Raw genomic sequence first — 6353 nt, forward strand, 5'->3', positions numbered from 1 at the left:
AATCTAAATTTTCATGGTGGTTATTTATCAAATATAAGATTACAGGTGTATTTTTTTAAAACTACCTTGAATATTTTTCAATATCTTTATTAGGGGGGCTTTTTACAAATTTACTTGGTGAGCCATTTCCCCTGTGTGATTTTGCATATGTAAACCTTCCATATGTATATCGCCCATCAGCTATCGCTCACCCTTCCAAACAAAATTGTGTATGGAAACAATTTAACTAAATTAAGAAGAATATATTATGCCAACATTCACTGAGTTATTTGTGTTACCCAGATTATTTTTATTTTTCTCATAGTTTGAAAAATTAAAATCCTTTCAATTTTTAGAAACAACTCACAGGAGATTTCAAAATATAGATTTGGTTTGACTTTTTTGTTTCAGGGGTGAGTAAAAGCTGCTCAGTTAATGAGAGGGCTGTGTGAAATGGGTGACTCTCAAACGAATGCCATTCGGGGATTAAATGGAGTGAGAGGGATTCCTAGAAACATCAAATTTATGGGATTCACAGTATTGTCTCTTTCTCCAGTTTTCTTCTGAAACTTCCTAACAGCACCCCTGATAGGTGCCTATTAAAGATGCAAATATATTTGCATAATGTACATATTTAATGTGCAACTATTTTTATTACAATGTGATTGGAACTCTAAGACAAATCTGTAAGTATTGAAGAGTAGTGGAATATGTCCACCCCAAAATATGCCAGTTTAGCACAAGGGCTATTTTTAGCTAAAGACCCTTAAAAAACAGCAAGTGCAAGAAAGGTACTCTGACCTTTCCTTTTTCTTCCTAAACACAGGAAATAAAATTCCCATATGGAAGATGTCCTCCCTATTCCGGAAGGAAAATAACATTTTTATCAGAGACATGGGGAGTTAAGGCTGAGAAAAATCTATACAAACCTTATCAAATTCACTCTTACCTTCCTAGTTACTTTTCCACCATGAATTGCCCTAGCTGAAGCCTTTTTGTCTTGTCACATTTTCAGAATTATTATTATTTTTTTTGAAATGGAGTTTCACTCTTGTTGCCCAGTCTGGAGTACAATGGCACAATCTCAGCTCATGGCAACCTCTGCCTCCCTAGTTCAAGCGATTCTCCTGCCTCAGCTTCCCAAGTAGCTGGGATTACAAGCATGTGCCACCACGCCCAGCTAATTTTTTATTTTTAGTCCAGATGGTGTTTCTCCATGTTGATCAGTCTGGTCTCGAACTCCTGAACTTAGGTGATCCACCCACCTCAGCCTCCCAAAGTGCTGGGATTACAGGCGTAAGCCACCACACCTGGCCACATTTTCAGAATTTACTGCCCTTTGTCCAATTCAGTAAATAAGCATTCAACTCTGCTTCTTTTGGTATTCACTTCTACGTGAGAATTTTCATGTCATGTAAAGTTTATATTAAATAAATTTGTATGTTTTTCTCTTGCTAATCTTTTGTTAAAGGGTCCCAGCTGGAAACTTAGGAGGGAAAAGGGGAAAGAATGTTTTTCTTCCCTTACAGTATCCCTCACTACTTCCTCTTCCTTCACTTCCTTCTTAACCAGAACACTCCCCCAAATCCTACCCTTAGTTCTCTTCTCTCACTACATGTTCCCTGTGCTGGTGCTTCTCAAAACATAGTCCTTAGACCAATGGCATCAGCATCACCTGGGAACTTGTTAGACATGCAAATGACGAGCCCTAATCAGATTGAATCAGAAACTCAAGGGTGGCAGGGCTGCAACATGTTTTAACAGACCCTCAGAAGATTCTTACACATGCTAAAGTGTGGAAAACCAAAACCACAGACTTTGTGCAATCCCCTCCACCTACAAGACTTCAGTCCTTATAGGCTTGCAACTACTCAGACCTATATTCCTGGCTCTGACCAATTTTGTGAGCTTCAGACCTAATATTCCTATCTGAATACCCCCAGCGTAACTCAAAGTTAAAGTGATACGCTTCCATCTTCCTACAAAACTCCCTGAGTGACCTTTACCCTACAACCTGTCCCTTTTCTTACCTTCCCTTCTCGGTTAACAATACCCAACACTCACCTGGTCTATTAGCCTGAAATCTTAGAAATGTATTTATTTATTTATTTTGGAGATGGAGTCTCTAGCTCTATCGCCCAGGCTGGAGTGTGGTGGACCGATCTCAGCTCACTGCAACCTCCACCTTCTGGGATTCAAGCTGTTCTCCTGTCTCAGCCTCCCAAGTAGCTGGGATTACAAGTGCGTGCCACCACATCTAGCTAAGTTTTGTATTTTTATTTTTTTTATTTTTATTTATTTATTTTTTTTGAGACGGAGTTTTGCTCTTGTTACCCAGGCTGGAGTGCAAAGGCGCGATCTCGGCTCACCGCAACCTCCGCCTCCTGGGTTCAGGCAATTCTCCTGCCTCAGCCTCCTGAGTAGCTGGGATTACAGGCATGCACCACCATGCCCAGCTAATTTTTGTATTTTTAGTAGAGACGGGGTTTCACCATGTTGACCAGGATGGTCTCAATCTCTTGACCTAGTGATCCACCCGCCTCGGCCTCCCAAAGTGCTGGGATTACAGGCGTGAGCCACCGCGTCCGGCAGTTTTGTATTTTTAATAGAGATGGGGTTTCACCATGTTGGCCAGGCTGGTCTTGAACTCCTGACCCTAAGTAATCCGCCCGCCTTGGCCTTCCAAAGTGCTGGGATTATAGGCATGAGCCACCGCCTTCGGTGAAATCTTAGGAATTGCCTATTTTAATTGTCTTATTCTCTTACCGGCCCCCTCTGGTCACCAAGTTCTGATTCTACCTTAGGACCATCTCCTTATGCCCTACTCTCCTTTTTTCTTTCACTGTCTATATTGCAGATTGTCAGTAACCGGCCTTTTCACCTCCAGTTGATCCAAACACAAAAGCATCCATCACACTCCTGCTGCACAAAACCCATGAGAAGGCGGAAAACTGGTGGAGAGACTGTGTTGAATATCAGTACAAATTTCATGCTGAGAGTTTTTAAAAATTATTTGCCAGAGGCCTGAGTCTCTGTGAACCTGTTGCCTACAAGTATTATTATTTTTCAAAGCATCAGTCTTGTCCTGTGAAAGCTCTTCTCAAAAACTTTCAAAATTTCCCATTGTCTATAAACCATTCCAAATCTTTAATATGACAGTAAGTTGTTAATCCCCTGCCTCTTGCCATGATGTAGTGGTCTCAGTCCACACTTTGACTCACACTATTCCTTGGACTAGACTTGGTCTCCCGTTTCCACCCTTGTTTCTTTACCATTTCACTTGCTATCCTTTAAAGACAACTCAAATGCTGCCTGCCTACCAGAACTCATAAATCGGTCCTCTTTGTGCTGCCTATGGCAATGTCTTTAACCTCTATGAGAGTTTCATTTCTTCCAGGCTTACAGTAGTTATTTATTTATTTATTTATTTATGAGATGGAGTCTCGCTCTGTCACCCAGGCTGGAGTGCAGTGGTGATATCACAGCTCACTGCAACCTCCACCTCCCAGGTTCAAGTAGTTCTCCTGCCTCAGCCTCTGGAGTAGCTGGGACTACAGGTGCCTGTCACCATGCCCAGCTAATTTTTCTATTTTTAGTAGAGATGGGGTTTCACCGTATTAGCCAGGATGGTCTCAATCTCCTGACCTCATAATTCACCGCCACGGCCTCCCAAAGTGGTGGGATTACGGATGGAGCCACCGAGCCGTGCAGTTGTTATTTATATCTTACAATACCGGGATAGAACAACCTTCTTTAAGAGCGTGACTAGGGCTGCGATTCCTTTTTGTCTCTTAGACCAATTAGCAGAGTAAAGATTTACGGCTGGGCATGGTGGCTCAAGCCTGTAATACCAACGCTTTGGGAGGCTGAGGCAGCAGAATTGCTTGAATCTGGGAGGTGGAGGTTGCAGTGAGCGGAGATCTTGCCACTGCACTCCAGCCTGGGTGACACAGTGACATTTTTGTCTCAAAAAGAAAAAAAATATATATTTACTTAGGTGGATAAAGATTTACTGGGTGGATACTTATGGAGTGGAAATACATATTGGATCTATTACCACATAAGGGCGGGCTAATGTAGCCTAACTGTCTTGGCACAAGTTGAACGCATCGAAGTGTCTCTTTATTTCCTTAGCGCAACATCTCTCAAATCTGGCTAACCATGATAATTAATGGGAGAGATTTTCCCCCAAAAAAGTGGATTCCCAAAATATTACCTAGGTAAAAAGACAGGAAAGTAGTAAGAGTAATAATCTTTTAGGAAAGAGACTAGGCGTAGGTGGGAGGAGAGAAGCTTTTACTTTTTACTTTGTTTTATACCTTCAATGCTATGTGAATTTTCCAAACACATGAGTGTTTTTAGCCTTTTTTTTAAATGTCAGTATGGGTTATCTGGATAGAGGAAATATGGGCCAATTTTGTGTTCTTGTTTATATTTTTTTGTGTTTTTAAAACTAATAATAAAACGGGGCCTCACTCCATCACCCAGGCTGGATGCCACCACACCCAGCCTAATGCACATAAATCTGAAAACCACTACTGAAATGTAAAGGTAGTGAATGGTGGTTTAAAACAAAAAAATGAGGGCCGGGCATGGTGGTTCACATCTGTAATCCCAGCGCTTTGGGAGGCTGAGGCGGGTGGATCACCTGAGGTCAGGAGTTTGAGACCAGCCTGACCAACATGGAGAACCCTGTCTCTACAAAAATACAAAATTAGTTGGGCATAGTGCCCATGTCTGTAATCCCAGCTACTCGGGAGGCTGAAGAAGGAGAATCACTTGAACCCAGGAAGTGGAGATTGCTGTGAGCCAAGATCATGCCATTGCACATTCCAACCTGCGCACCAAGAGTAAAACTCCATCTCCAAAAAAAAAAAAACCATAATAATTCTGGAATGCAAATAAAATTTTTGGCTGGCAACATAAATTTGAGTCATCAGCATAAAGTGATCTCTGAGAATACAAAGAATGAGGTTTTTTTTGTTAAGAGCAAAAAAAGGAACTTTGGAAAACACCATTTAAAGGATAAGTAGAAAAACAGGTATTCTCTCTTGGGGCAGGAGAAAATAAAATTACAACATATTATTAAAAAAAAAAAAATAGCCAGGTGCGGTGGCTCACACCTGTAGTCCTGTCATTTTGGGAGGCCTCAGTGGGTAGATTGCCTGAGCCCCAGGAGTTTGAGTCCAGCCTGGGCAGCATGGTGAAACCCCATCTTTACAAAAATTAACTGGGCATGGTGGTATTTACCTGTAGTCCCAGCTACTTAGGAGGCTGAGATGGAAGATCTCTTGAGCTCAGGAGGCGGAGGGTTGTAGTAAGCCAAGATAGCACCAGTGCACTCCAGCTTGGGTGACAAAGTGAGAACTTGTCTCAAAAAAACTAAGAAAAAGACAATCCAAGAAAGCATGAAAAATAGTACCAAATGCTTCTGAGTTCAGTTGGGATGAGGACTGAAATGTATTTGCCTATTGATTATGGAGTAATATCAGTGTAGACATAAAGGACACTGTTTAAAGGGAAACACCCCCACATGCTCACATGACCCCCCCATTAAACAATTGCCATTAGCCGGGCGCCGTGGCTCAAGCCTGTAATCCCAGCACTTTGGGAGGCCGAGGCGGGTGGATCACGAGGTCAAGAGATCGAGACCATCCTGGTCAACATGGTGAAACCCCATCTCTACTAAAAATAAAAAAAAAATTAGCTGGGCATGGTGGTGCGTGCCTGTAATCCCAGCTACTCAGGAGGCTGAGGCAGGAGAATTGCCTGAACCCAGGAGGTGGAGGTTGCGGTGAGCCAAGATCGCGCCATTGCCCTCCAACCTGGGTAACATGAGTGAAACTGTCAAAAAAAAAAAAAAAAAAAAAAAAAATAGCCATTCAATAAATCTTGCATATCAACTTTGTCTTCCTATATTTCTTCTTCTTTTCCCTCCCTCTGTCTCCTTCTCCCTTTGTTTTTTCCTTCACTGGCCTTTCTGGCCATACTCTTTTCTTCCTCTGATTTCTTTCAGTAAAAGGCAAGGGGAGGTATTTCAGACTTGGGAGGGGATGAAAGAGATGGGAAAAGATATCTCTGTAACAGGAATATTTGATTGCCTGAATCAGAAATCCCAGACTTTTTGAGGAAATTGAGTCCTTTTTAAGTTTAAAAATGAGTTACTTGCCGGGTGCGGTGGCTCAAGCCTGTAATCCCAGCACTTTGGGAGGCCGAGGCGGGTGGATCACGAGGTCAAGAGATCAAGACCATCCTGGTCAACATGGTGAAACCCCGTCTCTACTAAAAATACAAAAATTAGCTGGGCATGGTGGCGCGAGCTTGTAATCCCAGCTACTCAGGAGGCTGAGGCAGGAGAATTGCCTGAACCCAGG

The 6353-nt window shown here is 42.4% G+C and overlaps 1 protein-coding gene across 1 annotated transcript in view; it reads right to left on the minus strand.

Annotated features, from left to right (window-relative positions):
• ANK2 (ankyrin 2) overlaps window positions 1–6353 on the minus strand; it is a 675434-nt gene that overhangs the window by 603550 nt on the left and 65531 nt on the right. The window lies entirely within an intron of this gene.

Source organism: Sapajus apella, unplaced genomic scaffold (genome assembly GCF_009761245.1).
Source record: "Sapajus apella isolate SASKATOON/1434 unplaced genomic scaffold, GSC_monkey_1.0 scaffold27, whole genome shotgun sequence".
Classification (NCBI taxonomy): Eukaryota; Metazoa; Chordata; class Mammalia; order Primates; family Cebidae; genus Sapajus; species Sapajus apella.